General features: G+C 42.0%; 1 long non-coding RNA gene across 1 annotated transcript; it reads right to left on the reverse strand.

The window, feature by feature from the left end:
• Window positions 1-495: 495 nt before the first annotated feature.
• LOC142174136 (uncharacterized) lies at window positions 496-9,704 on the reverse strand. Its single transcript, XR_012703468.1, has 2 exons — window positions 9,079-9,704; window positions 496-897 (listed from the first exon to the last, which is right to left on the reverse strand). It is a non-coding gene; the product is annotated as an uncharacterized LOC142174136 (long non-coding RNA).
• Window positions 9,705-27,954: the final 18,250 nt, after the last annotated feature.

Consider the following 27,954-nt stretch of genomic DNA (forward strand, 5'->3'; position numbering starts at 1 on the left):
CATTATTTTGGGCTAGTTTCATGGGATTGAGAGCCCGAGAGACTAAAGAAATTGATGACTGGGTGAGATTGATGGTCTGAGTGTGAATGATATTATGGGATTGGGCTGTACGCCGCAACATGTTATATTGATTATATTATGGGATCGGGCTGCATGCCGCAACATGTTATATTGATTACATTATGGGATCGGGATGCACACCGCACCAGGTTATATTGATTTGTGCCATGATTGACTTGATATAGCGCTTGGGCTGAAGGAGCCCCTCCAGAGTCTGCACACACTCCCAGTAAGCGCGGTTGATTATATTGAGGTATGGATCTTCCCTGGACATGGATCTTGTCCGAAGCATTTATATACCCGGGGATGGATCTTCCCCTGTCACGACCCCAGTTCGCCCTTCGTGGATTATTGTGACGGCACCTAGTCTCTACGACTAGGTAAGCCTAAAAATGCGGAACATAAACGAAACTTGCAGAAGAAATAATCAAAAACCAAAATAACTGAATTTAAATAATAGTTATAATGTCACTCGGCATATACAACATAACATTCTCAAAACCAAGTACACTATCCCAAAACCCGAAAACTCACGGAAACACAAGCATTTGGAATATCTAACAGTCTAACTCTGGAATATCTAACAAGAAAGAAAAATACAGAAGGGCAATGTTTAACAGCTAGAATAGAAAGGGACTCCTCGATCTGCGGGCGCGGCAGATGTATCTCGAAGTCTCTAGAGTAGTCGCCTCTGTCAAGGATGATAGGCCTGAGTAGCGATACCTGGATCTGCACATGAAAAACATGCGCAGAAAAGGCATGGGTATACCACAGCGGTACTCAGTAAGTGTCAAGCCTAACCTCGGTTGGGTAGTGACGAGGAAGGCCAGGGCCATACTGAGGTTAAATAAAATATAAAGATCAACAGTATAGAACAGAACAATATGAATAAATACAGGACTAAAATAACACAGGATGTACAGGACAACAACAACTATACAGAAACAAGGTAAACACGGAAAGAAAATATAGCTCAGCACCAATAATAACAATCGGGGATCTCCCAGGATACCGTCCTGTAGTCCCATATGTACATATCCAATGGATCTCCTGGGATCCCGTCCCGTAGTCCCACGTATAGTGCGCGGGGATCTACCGAAATCCCGTTCCGTAGTCCCAAATGTAAATACCCAGTACTGGGAGAATCTACCGGATGCATTCCCCTAGTTCCATATGACTGTGCGGGGGGATCTACCGGAATCCCACATCCGTAGTCCCAAAATAAATACACGGCAGCAACAGGAAAATATACAGAAATGGCAAAATTTCATGTTAAGGCAACAAGTGATCCTATCCTAGCATGCTGCACAGAATTCAGGTAAGGCAGGTTGAGCAAATAAAGCAATTAAGTCACTTAGACATGCTTTCCTAAGTTAACAACAAGCTTAATAGTGCAAGTAATAGAAACAGGAAAGGAAACATACTAGTAATTACTTAAAGAAAATCGGGTTTCCAACAATTAGCACAAGTACGCACTCGTCACCTCACGTACAAGGCATTTCAATTACCAAATATACAAATCCTAAGGGGAAGGTCCCCCACACAATATTAGACAAGCCACTTACCTCGAACCGGTTCAAAATAACTTCGAAACCACGCTCTTACCACGAGTACTCGACTCCAAATGGTCCAAATTTATTCAATTCAATTGCATAATGTAAATGACACTTCAAGTAACTGATTCTACAAAGAAATTCTAAGCTAATATGCGAAATTAGGTAAAATGACCAAAAAGCCCTCGAGCCCACATCTCGGAATCGGGTAAAATTTATATTTTCAGAATACTCATACTCTCCCGAGTTCATGCATACCAAAATGATCCAAATGTAAGGTCAAATTCCCAATCAAAAGTCAAATTCTAGGTTTAAGAACTTTCTTCCAACGTTTTCCCCAAATTTCATCTCCAATCCAAAATTAAATGATGAATTCATGTGTGGATTAATGGGTTACAAGCAAAAAGGAGTTAAGAATCGTTACCCAATCGATATCCCTGTAAATCCCTTAAAATCTCGTTCAAATCCGAGCTCCCAAGCTTAAGTTTTGATAAAAATGGCTAAACCCTCGATTTTGAAATCTTATATCTGCCCAGGTAATTCCTTTTTCGCGAACGCGGTCAAAGCCTCGCGTTCTCGAAGCACAAAATACTTTGATCATTTTTCCTCTTACGCGATCGTGGCCAATACCTCGCGAACACGATGCTTTGCACAGATAGTCCTTCGCGATCGCGTTCTACCTATCGCGAACGCGATGAATTAAATCCCCTAAAACTCTGCCGCTCATTTCCTTCTATACGAACGCGATGCACAACCACTTTGCCCTTCGCAAACGCAGAACCTTCCTCACGAACACGAAGGCTTAAATTTCACCTTCCTCAACTGACTCTTCGCGAACGCGAGGGTCCACTCACGAACGCGAAGAGTAAAATACCTCTGCAACAGCTGAAACAAAATCTACAACTTTTTACAACTTAAAATGATCCGTTGAGCATCCGAAACACACCCGAGGCCCCCGGGACCTCAACCAAACTTGCCAACCAACCTTATAACATTATTAAAACTTGTTCCAACTTTCAGAACGCTCAAAACAACATCAAAACACCTATTTTTCATTGGATTCAAGCCTAAGAATTCCAAAAACTCTAAAAATATGCTTTTGATCAAAAAGTCTATCAAACCTCGTCCGAATGACCTAAAATTTTGCACACACATCACATTCAACACTACAGAGCTTTTCCAACTTCCGGAATTCCATTCTGACCCTCGGATCAAAATCTCACTATCGAACCGGAAACTTCAATAATTCAACTTTCGATATTTCAAGCCTAAATTAGCTACGGACCTCCAAAACACAATCCGAACAGACTCCTAAACCCGAAATCACCCAATAGAGCTAACGGATCCATCGAATTTCCATTCCGAGGCCGTTTTCACAATGTTCTGACAACGGACAACTTTCTAACACTTAAGCTCTTATTTAGTGACTAAGTGTCCCAAAACTCTCCGAAACTCAAAACCGAACATCCCGGGAAATCAAAATAGCAGAAATAAACTCGGGGAAAGTAGTTAATAAGGGATCGGGGCGTAAATTCTTAAAATGACCGGCTGGGTCATCACACCTTCCTACACTTAAACATTCGTTCGTCCTCGAACGAGCATAGAGACATACCTAAATTAGTGAAAAGATGAGGGTAATGGCTGCACATATCCTGCTCGGTCTCCCAGGTCGCCTCCTTGACTGACTGGCCTCGCCACTGAACCTTTACTAATGCAATGTTCTTTGACCTCAACTTTCTAACATGCCTTTCCAATATTGCCACTGGTTCCTTAACATAAGATATGTCCTTGTCCAACTGGACTGAACTGAAATCCAACACGTGTGACGGGTCATCGTGATACCTCCGGAGCATCGAAACATGAAATACCGGATGAACTCCTGCCAAGCTGGGAGGTAAGGCAAGCTCATAAGCAACCTCCCCAACACGCCTCAATATCTCAAAAGGGCCAATAAACCTCGGACTCAACTTTCCTTTCTTCCCAAATCTCATAACGCCCTTCATAGGCAAAACTCGAAGCAGAACCCGCTCTCCAACTGTATAGGAAACATCACGAACCTTCCGGTCCGCGTAACTCTTATGTCTGGACTGGGCTGTACGGACTCTATCCTGAATCACCTTAACCTTCTCCAAAGCATCCTGAACTAAGTCTGTACGATAATCTAGCCTCACCCGGCTCAAACCAGCCCACCGGGGATCTACTCCGCCTATCATGTAAAGCCTCATACGGTGCCATCTGAATGCTGGACTGATAGTTGTTATTGTAGGCAAACTTCGCCAATGGAAAGAACTGATCCCAAGACCCTCCAAACGCAATCACACACGCACGGAGCATATCCTCAAGAATCTGAATAGTGCACTCGGACTGTCCGTCCGTCTGAGGGTGAAATATTGTACTCAACTCCACCCGAGTACCCAACTCATGCTGAACGACCCTCCAGAACCATTATGTAAACTGAGTACCTCTATTTGAGATGATGGACATTGGAATACCATACAGACGAACAATCTCCGGGATATAAATCTCCGCTAACCACTCTGAAGAATAAGTAGTACACACATGAATGAAATGAGCGGACTTGGTCAGCCGATCCATAATCACCCAAATAGCATCGAACTTCCTCAAAGTCCGTGGGAGCCCAACTACAAAGTCCATGGTGATCTGCTCCCACTTCCATTCCGGAATCTCTATCTGCTGAAGTAACCCACCCGGTCTCTGGTGCTCATACTTCACCTGCTGATAGTTGAGGCACCGAGCTACAAATCCAACTATATCCTTCTTCATCTGCCTCCACCAGTAGTGCTACCTCAAATCCTGATACATCTTCGCGGAACCCGGATGGATGAAATGCCGCAAACTATGGGCCTTCTCTAGAATCAACTCTCGAAGCCCATCAACATTGGGTACACAAATCAGACTCTGCATCCTCAATACCCCATCATCACCAATAGTCACATCTCTGGCATCACCGTGCTGAACCTTATCCTTGAGGACAAGCAAATGAGGGTCATTATAATGTCGCTCCCTGATACGATCAAATAAGGAAGATCGAGAAACCACGCAAGCTAGAACCTGATTGGGCTCTGAAAGATCCAATCTCACAAATTGGATGGCTAAAGCCTGAACATCCATCGCCATAGGCCTCTCCGATGCTGGTAAATAAGCCAAACTCCCTAAACTCTCTGCCCAAAGACTCAAAGCATCGACCACCATATTGGCCTTGCCCGGGTGATACAAAATAGTGATGTCATAGTCCTTCAGCAACTCTAACCACCTCATCTGGCCCAAATTTAGATCCTTTTGCTTGAACAAGTGCTGCAAGATCCGATGGTCAGTATAAATCTCACAGGGAACCCCGTATAAATAATGGCGCCAGATCTTCAAGGTGTGAACAATGGCAGCTAACTCAAGGTCGTGAATAGGGCAGTTCTTCTCATGTATCAATTGTCTGGATGCGTAGGCAATCACCCTACCGTCCTGCATCAACACCGCGCTGAGGCCAATCCTCGAGGCATCACAATAGATCATATAAGACCCCGAATCTGTAGGCAGTATCAAAATTTGGGCTGAGGTCAAAGCTGTCTTGAGCTTCTGAAAGCTCGCTCACACTCCTCCGTCCACTGAAACGTAGCACCTTTCTAGGCCAACCTGGTCATAGGGGCTGCAATCGATGAAAATCCTCCACAAAATGACGGTACTAACCCGCCAGGCTAAGGAAAATGAGGATCTCGGTAGTTGAGGATGGTCTGGGCCAACTCTTCTATCTTCTTCGGAGTAGAAACATAAATAGGGGAACTCAAAGAATCCTGAGATACACCCAAATACGGAGCAAAATAAGAAGACACATAAGAGTAAGTGGAGCTTGGATCAAATAGAACCGATGCATCTCTGTGACAAACCAGTATAATACCTGTGATGACAGAATCGGAGGCAACAGCCTCGTTACGGGCAGGAAGGGCATAGTACACCATAGCGGTACTCAGTAAGTGCCAAGCCTAACCTCGGTTGGGTAGTGACGAGGAAGGTTAGGACCCTACTGAGGTTAAATAAAATATAAAGATCAACAGTATAGAACAGAACAGTATGAATAAATACAGTAGTAAAATAACACAGGATGTATAGAACAACAACAACTATACAGAAACAAGGTAAACACGGAAAGGAAATATAGCTCAGCACCAATAATAACAATCGGGGATCTCCCAAGACATCGTCCTGTAGTCTCATATGTACATATCCAATGGATCTCCCTAGATCTTGTCCCGTAGTCCCACTCATAGTGCACGGGGATCTAACGAAATCCCGTTCCGTAGTCCCAAAAGTAAATACCCAGTACTGGGGGAATCTATCGGGTACATTCCTGTAGTTCCATATAACTATGCAGGGGGATCTATCGGAATCCCACATCCGTAATCCCAAAATAAATTCACGGCAGCAACAGGAAAATATACAGAAATGGCAAAATTTCATGTTAAGGCAACAAGTGATCCTAGCCTAGTATGCTGCACATAATTCAGGTAAGGCAGGCAGAGCAAATAAAGCAATTAAGTCACTTAGACATGCTTTCCTAAGTTAACAACAAGCTTAATAGTGCAAGTAATAGAAACAAGAAAGGAAACATACTAGTAATTACTTAAAGAAAACCGGATTTTCAATAATTAGCACAAGTACACACTCGTCACCTCACGTACAAGGAATTTTAATTACCAAATATACCAATCCTAAGGGGAAGGTCTCCCACACAAGGTTAGACAAGCCACTTATCTCGAACCAGCTCAAAATCAACCCAAAACCACGCTCTTGCTACGAGTACTCGACTCTAAATTGCCCAAATCTATTCAAGTCAATTGCATAATGTAAATGACACTTCAAGTAAATGATTCTACAAAGAAATTCTAAGCTAATACGCGAAATTAGGTAAAATAACCAAAATGCCCCTCGGGCCCACGTCTCAGAATTGGGTAAAATTTATATTTTCAGAATCCTCATACTCTCCCGAGTTCATGCATACCAAAATTATCCAAATCTAAGGTCAAATTTTCAATCAAAAGTCGAATTCTAGGTTTAAGAACTTTCTTCCAACTTTTCCCCAATTTCCATCTCCAATCTGAAATTAAATGATGAATTCATGTTTGGATTAATGAGTTACAAGCAAAAAGGAGTTAAGAATCGTTACCCAGTCGATATCTCTGAAAATCCCTCAAAATCTCGCTCAAATCCGAGCTCCCAAGCTTAAGTTTTGATAAAAATGGCTAAACCCTCGATTTTGAAATCTTATATCTCCCAGGTAATTCCTTCTTCGCGAACGCGGTCAAAGCCTCACGTTCTTGAAGCACAAAATAACTTTGACCATTTTTCCTCTTATGCGATCGCGGACAATACCTCGCGAACGCGATACTTTGCACTGACAGGCCTTCGCGATCGCATTCTACCTATCGCGAATGCGATGAATTAAATCCCCTAAAGCTCAACCGCTCATTTCCTTCTATGCGAACGCGACACAACCCACGCGAACGTGATGCACAACCACTTAGCCCTTCGCGAATGTGGAACCTTTCTCGCAAATGCGAAGGATTAAATTTCACCTTCCTCAACTGACTCTTCGTGAACGCGAGGGTCCACTCGCGAACGCGAAGAGTAAAATACCTCAGCAACAGCTGAAACAAAATCTGCAACTTTTTACAACTTAAAATGATCCGTTGAGCATACGAAACACACCCGAGGCCCCCAAGACCTCAACCAAACCTTCCAACCAATCTTAAAATATCATTCAAAATTGTTCCAACCTTCGGAACGCTCAAAACAACATCAAAACATCTATTTTTCATCGGATTCAAGCCTAAGAATTCCAAAAACTCTAAAAATACGCTTTTGATCAAAAAGTTTATCAAACCTCGTCTGAATGACCTGAAATTTTGCACACACGTCACATTCAACACTACGGAGCTATTCCAACTTCCGGAATTCCGTTTTGACCCTAGGATCAAAATCTCACTATCGGACTGGAAACTTTAAAAATTCAACTTTCGGCATTTCAATCCTAAATTAGCTACGGACCTCCAAAATACAATTTGAACACGCTCCTAAACTCGAAATCACCCAACGGAGCTAATAGAACCATCGAATTTCCATTCCAAGGCCGGCTTCACACTGTTTCGACTACGACCAACTTTCCAAGACTTAAGCTCTCATTTAGGGACTAAGTGTCTCAAAACTCTCCGAAACTCAAAATCGAACATCTCGACAAATCAAAATAGTAGAAATAAACTTGGGAAAAGTAGTTAATAGGGGATCGGGGCATAAATTCTTAAAACGACCGGCCGGGTCGTCACATCCCCACGGGCTGGATTTGGCCCTACTTAGTACTGAGAGACTGATGGTCAGTTGTTGTATATATTCCGGGATGGATCTTCCCTGGGCTGGATTGGCCATATACAGTACTGAGTGATTGAGTATGATGAGTGAAAAGTATGAGACAGTGAGATTGAGTACTCCGAGAGTGTGAGTACATGAGTTCATTGCCACACCCCTTTTTTCATCTCACTAATCCTTTTAAAATAATAAAAAGATTTTTGAAGCTCAAAAGAGTTTTCAAAATTGAAAGTGACAAAAATATTGTGTTTCAAAAGATTTGTCGCCACCTGACATTCGGTTTCGGTGTGCCAGGTTACCGTTTTAAAATAATTTTCCTTCAAAACACATTTGGACTCCAAAACTAAGTCTGCACCAGAGTTCTAGGTAAAGGGGTTCATTTGACTTGAGAAGAAGGTGTTAGGCATTTCCCAAGTCCCATGAAAGTTATGGTTGCGTACTCGATCTAGTTGGCTTTTAAAATATTCAAATTGAGATAAAAAAACACACATAAAAGAAAATTAAACACAAAAGAGGCTCGAGGCCATCCCCACCTAATAAATAAAAGAAAACAAAAATAAAATAAATCTAACTATCCTATACTACGCCTCCAATGATAATGTCACAGTCTTCTTTTACATTCACTTTGGGGCATTCCCCTGATAAAAATATTTACAAAGTTTACGGGCCATTCCCCTAAGTATAAACTAAAGGGGACGACCTCTCACCTCAAAAGAAACAGAAAATCCTAAAGCTTGCCTACCCATGCTACTAGTGGATAATATGAAGAAATAAACTAACAACATTGAACTAAATAACAGAAGAATTCAGCTCTTGCTCATTCTCTTAACGATTAGTTCCCAAAACCCCCACAGCCCAATGATTAATTAAACTAAAGCTTTCTTTTATCCATCGTACTCCTCTAAAAGCCAATATAGTCTACTATATCATCCTTATCTCTTTATCAACCAATCTGATTTCAATATCACAAGTAAATTAAATCTAACACATGCTAATACCACCAAAGATCAATAAAACAATAAGATTAAAAGTAAAATAAGCCACTTCACAATGTGATAGAATATAACAACGAAAAGGAAAGTTTAGAATGGACCTCAAGCAATTATAGCGACAAAATAGGAGCCAAAACCGAAAAAACTCAAGAACCAAATCGGACTGTCTTGTGACCTCTTTGTCCCTCAAATTTGAGCACCCAAAACTCAACTGCTTTTAATTTGTTTGGAGTTGTCTTTAGTGAAAGAAAGAAAGAACGTTTTTGAGTTGTTTGTGTGTTGGCTTTAACGGTTTAGGTAGCTTTACTTTTCTAGATGATAGAAAAGAAAAAGATAAGGGGTATGTGTTTGTTTTGACTACACTTAAGAACTTTATATGTGCAATATTGGATCTAAACTTGTGTCTGCTATTGTTATACCCAAATAAAAATATTCCAGGTCTGGTTCTTTGCTCGACCATAGTATTAAAACGATGATAAAGAAGCTATGGGAAGTGAGGCAGCCATGGAGGTCGCCTTCCGTCGGTGTGAACGATTCTAGCGGGCATCAAAAAGAGCAGCAATAGTGAGAGTCAAGACAGAAGGGGCGGCTGATCTTAGCTCTCAAAATGAGAGGAGGGGCTGGTTTTAGGGGTTTGGGCAGAGTTGCTGGCGGCTAAAGGGTCTTGGAGAGGAGTGACGGCTGGAGGAAGAGAATGGGGTCTTCTAGGGTTCCTAGGGTTAGGTTATTTTTGGAGAAGGTGAGTTTATATATGGGGGGTATAGAGGAATATGGACCATTGGATTAAATAAAATAAAAGGTTAGGATTTAAGTGGAGTTGGGTTGTTGGGTTAGGGAAGAAGTGGGCTCCAAATTTGGGCCTAAAATTTGGCCTGATTAGGCTCAAAATATTGGTCTTGTGACATGAAAACAAGAACTAATCCAAAAATTCATTCTTTTCTTTTTACAAAAATAATATTGATAACAAGATATACTACTAAAATGCTAATTAATCTTAATTAAGGAGAATAAACTATTAAAATTAAATTAAATATGAAACTACTACTTTTTCGTGTATTTTTGAAGATTATACTTAAAACAAAAGAAAGTATAGATAGGCTAAAATCAAAACAACGTTAAAATAATATCGCTATAAAATACTAATGACCTAAATTAAATAAAAATAAGAGAAAAGATGCAACTATTTTTTTGGTATTTTCAAATTTATGTCCTAAATTTAAATTAAAAGTAAAAGTAGATTAAAATCTTATGAAAAATAAGAATAAGTAAAATATTTTAGAAATACTAACTTTAAAAATAGTGCGGGTCAAAAATTACGTGCTTACAACTGCCCTTCTATGCTCGAAAACTCGAAGAGTTTTTCGAGCAAAGAATAATAAGCAACGTAATTAATTTATGACTCGACGCTTATTCAAAACGAAACAAAGATGGACAAGAGATTGTGACCGAGCCCTAGTATCTAAGCTACTTACATATCCTTGGCTATAAAGGAATCAGAACATATGTAGTTCAGAAGTGAGAAGAGCGAGGGAGTGTGTGTGGAGAGGATGAGAGAGTCGAGTGAGATGCCGTTCCGTTAAGGTTCCGATCCATGATCATGTTATTACATCAAATTAAAATCTAAAAGAACTAAGCAAGCCTATCAGCTATGAGTTACAAGATTCCTATCTATAAGTCTACTGAATCTTGATCTTTAGTCTTGAATGGTTCTTCATGCAGACTTTTGATTTGAACCTTGATGCTTGCTAGTTGCAGGTACTGATTCATTCTTCCACGACTTCTTCAGATCAAGACCGGACATGCAGTGCTCGTGACTTCAACCATATCTTGAACAGTTCATATATTTCATCTGCTTCTGCAGTTGTATTTACTTCTTTTTTTTCTTTCATTCTGGATTGAGACTTCTTCTTTTGGTCATCTCGGACTGTTGACTCGCATTCTTGAGGCGAGCTTCTGCTACTTCTAACTTGAATTGAATTATGAAATGACTTCCTTCGTTCTTCAACTTTGCCCCCTTTTACTTACTTGAAATTTGAAGTAACTCTGAAAAGAATTTCCTCTTTATCTAGGTGGGTGCCTTGACGGCCACCGTAATTTATCTTATTTGGAAGCATTCGAATATTATGGCATGTTATGTGTTGATGGATCCCCGAAAAGATTATGGTGGTTTAAACTAGGACTCGAGGTTTGTATTTTCGGTGGTTATGGGAATTTGACTGCGTGTTGCAATGGTTCTCTTGAAATGAACTAAGTAAAAGGTTTCAATATGATGAAGTCTCTACCCTATTAGTGGTTCAGGAGTTATGATGAAATTTTTTGTGTGCTCTTGTGCATTGGCATGATTAAGTGCAGTGAGTAGCATGGGATTTGGAAGTTGAGGATCAAGGTTGCGGTTCGGTGTTGACAAGAATGTCACGAGCTCGGATGAGCGAGAAATGACTCAGATGGTTAGAGTCGGCTGGTATTGTTTTTGGTTTCACCTTAGATCGGTGTCTAGTGTGAAGAGACTTTGCATACTGATTGCAGATTCTTGAATTGCTTACAGCGTTGGTGTGGCCGATAGTATGGATGTGTAGAATCATTGTCTGGTGCGGAAGGTTGGGGGAGTGTGCCCCACAGAAAAATGGTATAGGTGTGACAGGTAGTCACTTAAATGATTAAAGGTGGAGACTAAGATGGAGATTGTGGTACTACCGTTGATGTGAGAATTTATGCCTGATGGGCGCTCTGTTCATTTGGTTGTAAACTAAGGGTATTTGTTCTGGATTTGGCGGCTATTCTTGCGTGATATGGGAAAAGGGGGTTATTATGGGTCCTTACATGGTTATTAGCCTAGTACAGTGCGATCAGAATCGGCTTGTGGTTTGTGAATGGATTTAAATATGAATACGGGCTCTATATTACGCCAGATGTGTTCATTTCAGCATGGCGCTCCTCATAGAGGAGTATTCGGACGTTGGATGTTGTTTCGTCATGTCACGACCCGAATTTTTCACCCTCGGGAGTCGTGATGGCGCCTACTAATGAAAGCTAGGCAAGCCAATTATTCCAATTATTTAACCTTTTTCATTTTTAATCCCTTAAAAATTGTGAGTTAACATTTTATAAAAAGCGGATATAATAAAGCGGAAGAATAAAATGTAACAATTTAAAATAATACTTATACGAATCCATAAATATAAACCACCCAGAACTGGTGTCGTAGTCTCATAGACTATCTAAGAATACTACAAATAGGGTCCGAACAAAATAGATACATTTCTATCTCTGAAATAGTAAAGAACAGAAGAAAAACTAGATAGGAAGGGGACGCCAAGGCCTGCGGACGCCTACAGGACTACCTCGGGTCTCCTGATGGACTGAAGGCAGCAACCTCACTGTGGTCCAAAAGCTCCAGCACTGGGATCACCATATAGTGCAAGTGTAGTATCAGCACAACCGACCCCATATGCTTGTAAGTGTCTAGCCTAACCTCGGCGAAATAGTGACAAGGCTAGGACAAGACTACCATATAAACATGTGCAGTTATATCATATACAACAAGTAATAACGATAGAAACTAGCAGTTAAAGATGGGAAGGGGAAACATGCTCGAGGAATATCATGTACAAACAGGAATTCAGTAAAGAAACATACGGAATACCAAAATTTAACTATAAGCAAGAATAAGGAAACCAATGACAAGTGCACGACATCACTTTTTTTGCTTTTACTCTCATCCTCACCATAAGATAAATATAATCGGCACGGCATCACCCTTCGTGCTTTTACCTCACATAATCATGGCATGGCATTATCCTTCGTGCATTATCACTCATATCATGGCATGGCATCACCCTTCGTGCTTTTACATTTAATATATCGGCACGGTATCACCCTTCGTTCATTAGCTCTCTCTCACAAATATCACGCACGACATCACCCTTCGTGCTTTTACACTCATTCTTACCCATGCAACAATCACAGAGCAATTCGAGCAAGGGAATAAAAAAAATCACAATAGAATCCCGGCAAGGGAACAATGGTATAACAATAATATCCCAGCAAGGGAAACAATATCATGAGCAATAACATCCCGGCAAGGGAAATAATATCAAAAGCAATAACATCCTGGCAAGGGAGACAATATCATAAACCTCTTCTCTTTTCCATAATTACTTCACAACTCAATTCTCAACTTGAGCCAATGCTCTAAAATGTTCAATTACCAAGAATACTTCCACAAGCCTTGTTCAACAATAGAAATCATCATATTAAGCATGGACAATACAAAACGAAGTCGCATCAATCATAGTATAAGACTCACAGGCATGCTTGACACCGACGTATAGATACTTGTCACCAGACCTATACTTCGTACTCAACAATTTATACATAGCAAATAAGACACAACTCCTAATCCCTCAAGCTAAGGTTAGACCAAACACTTACCTCAATGCCACGAACACAATCAAGCCTCAACTACCGCTTTATCCCTTGATTCCACCACCAATTCGCTTGTATCTAGCCACAATTTACTTAACGATATCAATAAATGCTAAATAATTCAATTATAATGCATGAAAATAGGTTTTCTAATATTTTCCCCAAAAGTCAAAAATTGACCCCAGGCCCACATGGTCAAAACCCAAGGTTTGAACCAAAACCCGATTACACATTCACCCACGAACTCAAATATATAATTTGTTTTGAAATCAGGCCTCAAATCGAGGTCCGAATCCCCAAAAATTAAAAATCCTAAGTTCTACCCAAAAACACCCAATTCCCCATGAAAACCCTTGATTTTGAATTGAAATCATGTGAAAAAATGTTATAGATTGAAGAAAATGAGTTAGAAACGACTTACAATTGATTTGGAGAAGAACTTTTCTTTAGAAAATCGCCCAAGAGAGCTTAGGGTTTGAGAGAGTTTGAAAAATGATGAATTTTGTCTAAGTTATAATTTGCACAGGTGCAGATATCGCATTTGCAAAGTCAGGTTCGCAAATGCGAACTCGGAAATGCGGCCCAAGCTTCGCAAATGCGAAGGTAGGCCTGCCCCTGCTTTCTTCGCAAATGCAAACAACTGTTCGCAATTGCGGTGCCTGCTAAGGTCGCATTTGCGACATTGAGCCTCGCAAATGCGAAGGTCCCCCCGCCCAGCCCATCTTCGCAAATGCGAGCCCACATTTGCGAGCCAGGCTTCACAATTGCGAAGCCTGTAGACCTGTAACACAGCAACAGTTTTCCTAAGTCCAATTTCACTCTGCGACCTATCCAAAACTCACCCAAGCCCTCGGGGCTCCAAACCAAACATGCACGCAAGTCCAAAAATATCATACGGACTTGCTCGTGTGATCAAATTATCAAAATAACATCAACAACTATGAATTAAACCTCAAATTCATAAAATCACTCAAGAACATCAAAATTTCCATTTTCCCAAATAAAGGTCTGATGTATACTAAATGAACTCTGATTCTTACCAAACTTCACAAATTCAACTTAATTATATAAGACCTGTACCGGGCTCCAAAATCAAAATACGGGCCCGATACCATCAATTTCAAACATCTTTTCATTTCCAAAAACTATTATAATTTTAGTTAAACAATTTCTTTCAAAAATTAATTTCTTGGGCTTGGGACCTCGGAATTCGATTCCGGGCATACGCCCAAGTCCTATATTTTACTACGGACCCTACGGGACTGTCAGATGTAGGTCTGGGTCTGTTTACCAAGAATGCTGACCAAAGTCACTTTAATCAATTTTAAAAGCTAATTTCTTTATTTTTCTTAGATTTCACATAAAAGCTTTTCAGAAACGCGCCTGGACTGTGCATGCAAATCGAGGTGAGACAAAAAGAGGTTTTTAAGGCCTCGGATCACAGCATTTACTTTCGAAACGAGTGATGACCTTTTGGGTCATCACATTCTCCACCTCTAAAATAATCGTTCGTCCTCGAACGGACATAAGAAAAGTACCTGAGTCGGAGAAAAGATGGGGATATCGGCTCCGTATATCGGACTCGGACTCCCAAGTAGCTGCCTCAGCAGGCTGACCTCTCCACTGAACACGAACAGAAAGGAAACTCTTTGATCTCAACTGACGAACCTGCCGGTCTAGAATAGCTACCAGCTCCTCTTCATAGGACAAGTCCTTGTCCAACTAGATAGTGCTGAAGTATAACACATGGGATGGATCACCGCGATACTTCCGAAGCATGGATATATGAAACACTGGATGCACGGATGATAAACTTGGAGGAAATGCAAGTCTGTATGCCACATCTCCCACTAGATCAAGAATCTCAAAAGGACCAATGAATCTAGGTCTTATCTTGCCCTTCTTTCCAAATATCATCACACCTTTCATAAGCGACACCCGAAGCAACACCCGCTCGCCGACCATGAATGCAACATCACGAACCTTACGGTTGGCACAACTCTTTTGCCTAGACTGAGCTGTACGAAGCCTATCCTGAATAATCTTAACCTTGTCCAAGGCATCCTTTACTAGATCCGTACCCAACAACCGGCCTCTCCCAGCTCAAACCACCCAATCGGCGACGGACACCGCCTACCATATAAAGCCTAATAAGGAGCCATCTAGATGCTCGATTGGTAGCTGTTGCTATAGGAAAACTCCGCTAAAGGCAAAAACTGATCCCACTAGCCTCCAAAGTCAATAACACAAGCTCGGAGCATATCCTCCAAAATCTAAATAGTACACTCGGATTGCCTGTCCGTCTGAGGATGAAATGTTGTTCTCAACTCGACCCGTATGCCCACTCAGGCTTAACTATCCTCCAGAAATGTGAGGTAAACCGCGTACCTCGGTCCGAATGATAGACACAGGCACACCATAAAGACGAATTATCTCCCGGATATAGATCCTTGCTTAACTCTCAGAAGAATAGAAAACTGTCACAGGAATGAAATGTGTTGACTTGGTCAACCTATTAACAATAACCCACACTGCATCGAACTTCCTCTGAGTTCGTGGGAGCCCAACAACGAAGTCCATAGTGATGCGCTCCCATTTCCACTCAGGAATATCAATCTTATGGAACAAACCACCAGGTCTCTGATGCTCGTACTTTACCTACTGACAATTCAAACACCGAGCAACATATGAAACAATATCCTTCTTCATCCTCCTCCACCAATAATGCTGCCATAAGTCCTGATACATCTTAGCAGTGCCCGGATGAATAGAGTACCAGGAACTATGGTCCTCCTCTAGAATCAACTCTCGGAGTCCATCCACATTAGGCACACAAATATGATCCTGCATCCTCAAAACTCCATCATCTCTCTCTGTAACCTGCTTGGCACCTCAGTGTCGCACTGTGTCTCTAAGGACAAGCAAATGAGGATCATCATACTGCCGATCTCGGATATGCTCGAATAATGAAGAACGAGCGACTATGCAAACTAGCACACGGCTGGGTTCAGAAACATCCAACCTCACAAACTGATTGGCTAAAGCCTTAACATCCAAAGCAAGTGGTCTCTCACCGACCGGAATATATGCAAGACTGCCCATACTGGCTGACTTTCTACTCAAAGCATCGGTCACCACATTGGCCTTCCCCGGATGATATAAGATGGTAATATCATAGTCTTTCAATAGCTCCAACCACCTTCTCTGCCTCAAATTTAGCTCCTTCTGCTTGAACAAATACTGTAGACTCTTGTGATCCGTGAACACCTCACATGACATGCCATATAGATAATGCCTCCAAATATTCAATGCGTGAACAATGGCTGCTAACTCCAAATCATGGACCAAATAGTTCTTCTCATGAATCTTCAACTGACGCGAAGCATAAGCAATGACCTTGCCATCCTGCATCAACACCGCATAATTCTTCTCATGAATCTTCAACTGTCGCGAAGCATAAACAATTACCTTGCCATCCTGCATCAAACACCGCACCAAGTCTAATACGAGATGCGTTACAATAAACTGTATATGGCCCTGAACTTGTAGGCAATAATAACACCGGCGTGTAGTCAAAGCTGTCTTGAGCTTCTGAAAGATCGCCTCACACTCGTTCGACCACCTGAACTGGGTACCCTTCTGGGTCAACCTGGTCATCGGGGTTGCAATAGATGAAACCCTCTGCATAAACGGACGGTAATAGCCCACCAAACCCAAGAAACTACGGATCTATGTAGCTGACGCGGGTCTAGGCCAGTTCTTGATTGCCTCTATCTTCTTCGGATCTACCTGAATACCCTCTACTGATAAAACATGACCCAACAATGCAACTGAACTCAACCAGAACTCACACTTCAAAACCTTAGCATACAACTGACTATCTCTCAAAGTTTGAAGAATAACTTTCAGATGTTGCTCATGCTCCTCCCGATTGCGAGAATAGATCAAAATATCATCAATGAAGACTATCACGAACGAATCCAAGTAAGGCTTGAACACTCGGTTCATCAAATCCATGAAAGTTGCTAGGGCATTTGTCAACCCGAATGACATCACCAAGAACTCGTAATACCCGTACCGAGTGCGGAAAGCTGTATGGGACATCGGATGCCCTAATCCTCAATTGATGGTAGCCAGATCTCAAGTCAATCTTCGAAAATACCTTGGCACCCTAAAGCTGATCAAACAAATCATCAATCCTCGGTAATGGATACTTATTCTTGATTGTGACCTTGTTCAACTGCCGATAATCTTTACACATCCTCATCGATCTATCCTTCTTCTTGACAAACAACATCGGCGCACCCCAAGGCGAGACACTAGGTCTAATAAAGCCCTTATCAAGCAAGTCTTGCAACTACTCCTTCAATTCTTTCAACTCAGGCAGGGCTATACAATACGGTGGGATATAAATGGGCTGAGTGCCCAAAGCCAGATCAATGCAAAAGTCAATGTACCTATCGGGTGGCATACTCGGCAAGTCTGAAGGAAATACCTCAGGAAACTCACGAACAACAGGCACATAATCCATAGAAGGAAACTGGGACACCATGCAAACGAACAATCTCTCAGATATAGATATCTGCCAACCGCTCCGAAGAATAGGTAGTACACACGGGAAAGAAATGCGCGGACTTGGTCAGTCGATCCACGATCACCCAAATAGCATCGAACTTCTTGAAGGTCTATGGGAGTCCAACTACAAAGTCCATAGTGATCCGCCCCCACTTCCACTCTGGAATATACATCTGCAGAAGCAAGCCACCCAGTCTCTGATGCTCATATTTCACCTGCTGACAATCGAGACACCGAGCTACAAATCCCACAATGTCTTTCTTCATTGTCCTTCACCAATAATGTTATGTCAGATCCTGATACATCTTTGCAGCGCCCGGATGAATAGAATACTGTGAGCTATGGGCCTCTTCCAGAATCAACTCCCGAAACCCATCCACGTTAGGCACACAAATCCGGCCTGCATCCTCAACACCCCATCATCACCCATAGTCATAGCTCCGGCATCATCGTGCTGAACTTTGTCCTTAAGGACAAGCAAATGAGGATCATCATACTGGCGCTCTCTGATGTGATCATATAAGGAAGACCGAGAAATCACACAAGCCAATACCCGACTGGGCTCCGAAATATCCAACCTCACAAACCGATTGGCCAAGGCCTGAACATCAACTACAAGGGGTCTCTCTCCAAGTGGAATATATGCCAAACTCCCCATACTCACTGCCTTTCAGCTTAAAGCATCGGCCACCACATTGGCCTTCCCTGGATGGTATAAGATAGTGATATCATAATCCTTTAGTAACTCCAACCATCTCCGCTGCCTCAAATTGAGATCCTTCTGCTTGAACAGGTGCCGGAGGCTACGATGATCAGTAAGCACCTCACAAGACACACCATACAAATAATGCCTCCAAATCTTTAACGCGTGAACAACGGCAGCCAACTCCAAATCATGAATAAGGTAGTTCTTCTTATGGGGCTTCAACTGACGAGAAGCATAAGCAATAACTCTACCCTCCTTCATCAACACAAACCCAATACCAACTCTCGAAGCATCACAATACATGGTATATAAACCTGAAGTTGATGGCAAAATTAACACTGGAGCTGTAGTCAAGGTTGTCTTGAGCTTCTGAAAGCTCTCATCATACTCATCCGACCATACAAATGAAGCACCCTTCTGAGTCAACTTGGTCAAGGGTGATGCGATAGATGAAAATCCTGAAAAAACCGGCGGAAATAACCCGCTAAACCAAGAAAGCTACCTCTGTGGCTGAGGACAATCTGGGCCAACTCTGAACTGCCTCTATCTTCTTCGGATCAACCTGAATACCCTCACTAGACACCACGTGCCCCAAGAAAGTCACTAAACTGAGCCAAAACTCAAACTTGGAGAACTTTGCATAAAGCTTTTCTTCCTTCAATCTCTGCAACACAACTCTCAAATGCTCTGCATGCTCCTCTTGACTACACGAATACACCAGAATATCATCAATGCAGACTATGACAAATGAGTCAAGATAAGGTCGGGACACGCTATTCATCAAATGCATGAACGAATGAACCGGCACACCCCAAGGCGACACACTAGGCCGAATGAACCCCTTATCAAGGAGTTCCTAAAGTTTCTCCTTTAACTCCTTCAACTCCACTGGTTCCATACGATATGGTGGAATAGAAATGGGATGAGTGCTCGGCACCAGGTCAATACCAAAATCAATATCCCTGTCCGGTGGCATGCCTGGCAGGTCTATAGGAAACACATCGGGAAAATCCCTCACAACTGGAACAGAATCAATACTGGGAGTCTTTGCACCAACATCCCTCACAGAGGCTAGATATGAAAGACAACCCTTCCCAACCATATGTTGGGCCTTCAAGAATGAGATTACCCTACTAGGAACATAATTAGTCAAACCTCGCCACTCAATCCATGGCACACCCGGTATAGCTAATGTCATTGTCTTAGCATGACAGTCTAGGATAGCATGACACGGAGATAGCCAATCCATGCCCAAAATAACATCGAAGTCTACTATACATAATAACAACAGATCCACTCGGGTCTCCAGACCCCCAATAGTCACCACACAAGACCGGTACACATGGTCTACAACAATGGTAACGCCCACCGGATAGATACATGAATAGGTAAAACAAGAAACTCATGGGGCGTATCCAAATAACGAGCAAAGTATGATGACACATAAGAAAAAGTGGAACTAGGATCAAATATTACAGAAGCATCTATGTGGCAGACTGAGACAATACCTGTAATAAGAGCATCAGAGGCAATAACATCGGGTCTAGATAGAAGTGTATAGAAACGGGACTGACCTCCACCCCTAGCTGGCTGGGTGGGTGGTGGTGAAGTAACTGGCATTGAAGCCGATGGCTTACTCCTCTGCTGAGATAAACCCGCAAAACGACGAGGACACTGCCTCCACATATGACCCATCTCTCCATACTCATAGCAACTCCTGGGTGCTGGAGATGGGGACTGAAGGGAACCCCTAGCACCGAAATGACTAGCAGATGCACCTGGCATAGAAAAGCCCTGTACTAATGGAACACGGGACGAACTCTGAGCTGGAAGGGCACTAAGTGATAACTGGACCTAATGAGGACCGTGAGAACCATGACCTGATGACGCCCCATGATAACCTGGGCGAGCTAGCTGAGTAAACCTGAATGGACGGCCTCTACCGTGCTGAAATTGACCTCTCGAAGGAGCACCACCATAACTACCAGATCCTCGAGGCCTCTTGGCCTCCCTCTCATCTCGCCCCTGGCGACCAACTGACTCAATATCACGAGCAATGTATACAACCTCCTCAAAAGTAGCACCAGTCACCCTTTCTCTGGTCATGAGAATACGAAACTGATAAGTGAGGCCATCAACAAACCTCCTAATCCTCTCTCTATCTGTCGGAACCAACCAAATCGCATGACGAGCTAACTCAGAGAACCTTATCTCATATTGTGTCACAGTCATCTCTCCCTGACACAACCATTTGAACTGCCTGCGCAGCTCCTCTCTACGATATTGTGGCACATACTTCTCCAAAAAGAGAACGGAGAACTGCTGCCAAGTAAGGGGTGCTGCACCAATAGGCCTACGCCTCTCAAAAGCCTCCCACCAAGTGAAGGCAGCTCTAGAAAACTTAAAAGTAGTGAAAGCGACCCCGCTGGTCTCCAGAATACCCGTTGTATGAAGCATCCCTTGAAACTTATCCAAGAAACCTAGGGCATCCTCGCCCTCTGCTCCACTGAAAGTCAGAGGCTGAAGTCTACCAAACCTCTCCAACCTGCGATGCTCGTCCTCTGGCATGGCAGGAGCTACATAGTCATGAGCAACAACAACCGACTGGGCTGGATGCGCCCCTGGTGTCTAAAGTCCCTACACGACCTGCTCAGGTGTACGAGCGGCGGGAGTCTGATTGCCTCCCCCGGCCTGAGAAGTAGTTGCGGCTGTAGTAACTGAGACCGCCTGAGCTAGGCCAGTGCATATTGATAGAATCTGAGCCAAGGCCTCCTGAAGACCCAGAATCACAATGGGCACAGCTGGTGCCTGAGTTGGTACTGTTGGAGCGTCCATAACGTGGGCCTGATCCTGAATTGGGGCGGCTGGTAGATCTACAAGTGTTGCCCTAGCTGTTGTGCGGGCCACACCCTTGCCCCTACCGCGACCACGACCGCATCCTTGACCTCTAGTGGCCACAACTGGTGGTACTGGCGGTCGTCCATCCTAACTGGTAGCGCATGTTCTTACCATCTGTTAGAGAATAGAATAACAGAAGTTTGGTACTCGGATCACCGGATTCGCACGATAATAATTTCAAGAATATGAAGTTTTTCTTAAAGGTTCTGTAGCCTCTCGAGGATAAATACAAACGTCTCCATACCGATCCACGAGACTCTACTAAACCTGCTCATGACTCGTGAGACCTATATAACCTAGGCTCTGATACCAACTTGTCACGACCCTAAACCCAGACCCGGTCACGATGGCGCCTCTCGTGAAGATAAGGCCAGCCGACACACACCCAATTCATTCTAAGCCATTAAAATAATACAAATTTAAGTCTTTAACATAATAATAATCCCAAGGTAAAGGTGAATAATACAATTTGCGGAATAGACATAGCCCGACATCGGGGTGTCACCAATCATGAGCATCTACTAACCGATTTAAAATAGGAAGAGTCTACATAGTCTATTACAGAACTAAAACAAGAGAAAAATAAGATAGGGGTAGAAGCACTGGGCTGCGAACATCGAGAAGCTACCTAGTGAACTCTGAAATCCGCCTGAGCTGGAAGAATCAACACTCGCTAGCGGGACCTGAAGCGCCTGAATATGCACACAAGGTGCAAGGAGTAAAGTGAGTATTCCAACTCAGTGAGTAATAACAATAAATGAAGGCTGAGCAATAAGAAATCACATAAAAGCATATCAACATGCTATAAAGAAGCAGTATAAAACCAGTAAAAACAATAAAACAGTGAAAACATATAAAGACACCTTAATTCAGAATAAGCTTCTTTAAAATACCTTTTTAACAGTTAAACAATTAAATGAAAAGCAGCTAGAACAGATAAACACATAAAAATCCGCCCTTCGGGCACAATGTCAACAGAATCCGCCCCTCAGGCAATATCATGGAACAACACCAGCCCCTCGGGCTATATCTCATATCACAATGGGTACACACGCTCACTAGGAGTGTGCAAACTCTGGGAGGGGCCCCTTATGGCCCAAGCGCAATATCAAGTCATCTTAAGACATAATCAATAGGCTCTCAGCCTTATATCAAGCCACCTCGTGGAGTACAACTCAGTCCCTCGGCCTCATAATCATAAATCAGTGTATCCTCAGAATATAGGCCCTCGGCCTTACTCAGTTAGAATCTCATAAGCCACTCGGGCAACAGTAAAACATGATGCTCAGCCCAAATTATCATTTAAAATATCATATAATGTGTTAAAACAGAGTAAACATGGTTGAGTTATGAAAACAGTAGAATATAGCATGACTGAGTACAAGTATAAAGTCAAAACAATGAGGAAATATCAGTAAAAATCCCATAAGTGTCCAAATAGTTGGCACGATGCCTAAATATGGCATTCAGCCCAAAACATGATGATAGCAAATAGTTTTCAATCAAATACGCGGTAAAACCGTCATTTGAGATGGACTAAGTCACAATCCCCAATGGTGCACGACCTCACGCTCGTCATCTAACATGTGTGTCACCTCAATATAGCACAACGATGTGTAATCCGGGGTTTCATACCCTCAGGACAACATTTAAAATCATTACTCACCTCAATCCGGTCGAAATTCTAGCTCGTGATGCCTTTGCCCCTCGAATTGGCCTCAACCCGCATCGAATCTATCCAAAATCATAATCACGACGTTAAAATATGCTAAGGGAACGAAGCCCATGCGAAAATAATCAATTTACAACATAATTCCCGAAATTAACCAAAACTTGACCCCCGGGCCCACGTCTAGGAATTCGATAAAATTTACATTAATAGATTCCTTATCTCCCCACGAGTTCATACATATCAAAAGTCCCAAAATCCGACCACAAATGGCCCCTCAAATCCTCAAGTCAAGGTCTCCAATACCAAGCCCTAGTTTCCCAATTTTTTTAACCCTTAATTTCCATTAATCTTAGGCTAAATCAGTGAAATAATGCCATATGATCGATTATTAGACTCAAAAATCTTACCTCTAGACAATATCCCTTGATTCCCTCTTCAAAATTTCCCAAAAAGCTCCAAAACCGACTTGAAATGGTGAAGAACAACTCAAAAATCGCGAAGGAATCCTTTTATACCTTCTGGCCCAAGCATTTTGCACCTGCGGTCAATTCCACACTCTTGCGCAACCTCTTCTGCGGTCCTAGCACCACTTCTGTGGCTCCAAACTCGCTTCTGCGGGGGCGCACCTGCGGTCCCCCTAGCCGCAGGTGCGGTTATGACAGCAATGGAACATCTTCAGCTTCCAAAACCAACTTCCAAACTTTCCGCCAACCATCTGAAATCACCCTGAGGCCCCCAGGACCTCAACCAAAAGCATAAACACATCATATACCACTACTCAAACTTGTACCAATCTTCAAAACACCTCAAACAACATCGAACCAACCGAATCACATCGAAATCAAGCCTAAGATTCCAAATTCTTCCGAATTACGTTTTTGATCAAAAAGTCTATCAAACCATGTATGAGTGACTTGAAATTTTTCACACACATCCCAAATGATACAATGTATCAAACTACTGCACTACTGCAACTCCTGGAATTCCATTTCGACCCCTATATCAAAATCTTACCTATCAACCAGAAAACGCCAAAATTTCAATTTCGCCAATTCAAGCCTAAATCTACTCCGGGCCTCTAAAACACATTCCAATCACGCTCCTAAGTCCCAAATCACCTTCGGAAGATATCTGAACCATCGGAACTCATATATGAGCCCTTTAACACATAAGTCAACATCCGGTTGACTTTTTCCAACTTAAACTCCCTCAAAAGAGACTAAGTGTCTCAAACCTTACCAAAACCTTTCCGAACCCGAGCCAACCAACCCGATCACATCACACATAGAACCGATAAACAAAGCAATAAGAAGCAGAAATGGGAGAAATAGATCGGTAGTTCATGAGACGACTGGTCGGGTCGTCACAAGAATGAGGGGTAAAATCACCACTCATCAACACCGCCAACTTAAAGCTTTTGCTTGTCCTCAAGCAAATCAAAATCAACAAGTCATTGAGGCTCTACCATTTAAGCACAAGTAGTATTACTATCATTTACAAACCACATTCTCCAATTAAACGCCATACTTATGAATTTAGTTGGTATTAATTATTAGGCTCAAGCATGTGAATCTTAACCAAATAACTCCCTCATTTAGAAACAACTTCAAGAAATGCAAAGCAATTTCAAAATGATCAAGTGACAGCAAAAGCCCTCAAGAAGTGACTCAAAAGTACTAGTCTACTACATGTGTTCAATTTACTCATTTCCGGATGTATCACTATCACCACTCCATCCTAATTCATGTTCACTCACAAGAAACAAAGTTTCAAAATCACCATATTTACAATAACAACATAAGGGACAAATGCACAAAGACACTCACTCTCAACAAAGAATTTCAAGTGTTACAAAATATCATGCCATAAGCTTGCCCTTATTTTAATTTGCTGCCTATTCAAGAACATTCGGTTGGAGATCCATTAAACTTTTTAAGCTTGTAATATAGGTTTAGGGAAGGGCGGATAAGCATTTGGGATACAAGTGACTACACCCTTCTTGAACACTACTCACATTTGTCTTTCTTTTTGCACTTTGCTTCTTTTTAAACCACATAGCGCTTATTGGCATCTAGTTATCAACATAGAAACACCTTAAAGTACCTCTCTAATTTTCTCAAGACTCCATATTTATGTATACATATTTTTCTCTTCTTTGTTTTTACTATTTTCTTTTGGAGCTTGAATAACTTCATATGAACAACTTTGAGGTATATGTTTCTACCCTCAATGTACAACGTTACTAATTTCCAACTTGACACCAACACTCCCAACTTAGGCTTTTAGACTCATTCTCAATATTCAAGGAGGGACGAGTTCAAAAGAGGGAATTATTTCATAAATGGGTAAAGGTTTGTAATGAGGTGGCTAAAGAAAAGATTAAAGGCTCAAATGGGGTAAATTAGTGATAATATTTATGAAATGGTAGGCTTGAAAGGCTAAAGAGGCTTTTTCAAAGATCACAAAGAATGTCAAAGGTCATCCCTCCAACCAAACATAATTAGCATTAGCATTGTAAGAGCAACCGGGCAAGTTCTAGATGATAGAAGTAAACACATGAATTATTTTTAACAAAAACTAACACACATGGCACATGAACTAATCAAGACGGATTAATTTCACTTTTTAATAAGAGCATTTAGAGCAATATCATGTCAACTAGTGGATAAAGAGTTACCAAATGAGCCAAAACGTTGTTACAAAAATTATTCTTCCACATGTAACTTACTTTTTCAATTTAGCACCAAAATTCGGAGGGGTATTCTTAATTCACACTTAACGTACAAGAGACTAATTTTATTAGTACCAAATAATCCAAAAGTCTCCACATAACAAACAAGACTAATTCCCTTAAGAAAGTCGTCACGCCATCCATCATAGGGAAAAGTCACCCAGTTCAACACAAAAATGCTCCTCGGGAAAGAATCATAGCATAAAGAAAATTCAAGGAAATACTACTAGAGAAATAAAATAATATAAACTAAAATACTAAAGAAGATAAAATAAACACTACAAAAATAAAAATAATATAACAGAAGCAACTAATACTATAGGAACAATAATAACATAAACTAAAAACTACTAAAGAAAATAAATAAAGAAAGAAAATAAAATAGAATAACACAAGTGACTAATCTGCACATATATAACCAATCACAACTACGCTCGGCAAGAGCACATGATAAGCAATAATAAAATAAGCTCGGCAAGGGCACATAATATCCATACCACAACAATAAGCCCGACAAGGGCACAAGTCAAGCATCAATGTATAAACAAATTGTACTCCCTAAATCCACTCCCAACTAAAAACACTGTTGTGTTCTCACTACACAATATCAAAATAAAAATACAAGTAGTTTGAGGGTCTCCCAGAGGCCTGCATCAGACTAGCAGACTGCGGGAGGAAAGCCAATCACTGCCGTGAAGAACTCTCGGCCTTATCATCATCTGTATCATCAACATCATCACCAGCAGCATTCGACATGAAGGAATACTCCTTGCTATCATCGTCATCCCCAACTGGTATCTTCCTGTCTGGCTACCCCATTTGAAGATGGCCTTGATGCCTTTCCACATCTTGATCATAAACTTGCCATTCTTCTTATTCTTCACCTTTTTCTTTTGGAAGCCCGACTGAAGATCTGCATGTGCCTTGGCCAAGTTGCCATAGGCTGCCTCGAGTCTGTCAACAGTAGTTGCCATTTTCTCATGAGACTCTGCCTGCTTTTTCTGGTTATCCAGGTAGGTCTTCATTTCTTCCCTGTTGAAATATGCGAGCATAGGCTGGGAGGATGAGGGACCACTAGGGAGTAGTGACACTAAGTCACGAATGGATGTAAGCTGGGAGTTTAGCATCCCAAATGGTCCCTCAAGCACAGCTTCCTGTAAGGATGACTCTGGTCCGGCAACAGTAGTGGTGAATTTCCTCTTCTTGCTCTTTACTGCACTACACTCGCCTGTTACTCTCAGCGGATGAAAGGGTTTGTCGGTAGGTAACCAACGATTGGTGCTACGCACCTTAATCTCTTCCCTCCTACACAACTCTGGGATCAGTGAAGGAAACATCAACCCTGAGTTGTCGTCTAGCAAATACTCTCTCAGCTCCCGCTGGATATAGTAACCAACATTCACAAGAATACCGTCTAGAAGGCATGCAATGATCAAGGCTCTGGTGTATGAGACATCTGAAACATTTCCACAGGGTGATACCTTGTTGCAGAGGATGTAGAGCCATATTTTAGCTTCAGCTATAAAGTCAATCGACTTCAAACCCCTTCTCTTGTTGGCCCATTTTGCTCTCATGATTGTGGGATAGATTTTAGAAACAAGCCATTCTCCGTTGTTGCAATGATCCTTTTCTTTCACTGGCTCAAGTGGATGGTTAGGAAGCCCTAGAATGTCATTGATTAGTTCAGTCCAAAACCTCACTGTTTCGCCTATAATGGTGGGTTTTGGGTTGGCGAAGTTTGTACGCTTAAGATTAGCGTACAATTCACGTACCCACTCCTCATTGGTTTTGCATGGAGTAGGCATGAAGCACAACCAGCTAGAGGTGTGCAGACGGCCATAGAATTCTAGAAGCAGCTCGACCAATTTATCCTCGACAATCCCTTTTTCAAGCATGATCTTCTTTCTGAGAAGATTGTCATAATACCAGCGCTGAAAATCAGTAGACATGAAGCGTGAAGTATCAAATTC

Source organism: Nicotiana tabacum, chromosome 20 (assembly GCF_000715075.1).
Source record: "Nicotiana tabacum cultivar K326 chromosome 20, ASM71507v2, whole genome shotgun sequence".
In the NCBI taxonomy this organism is placed as follows: Eukaryota; Viridiplantae; Streptophyta; class Magnoliopsida; order Solanales; family Solanaceae; genus Nicotiana; species Nicotiana tabacum.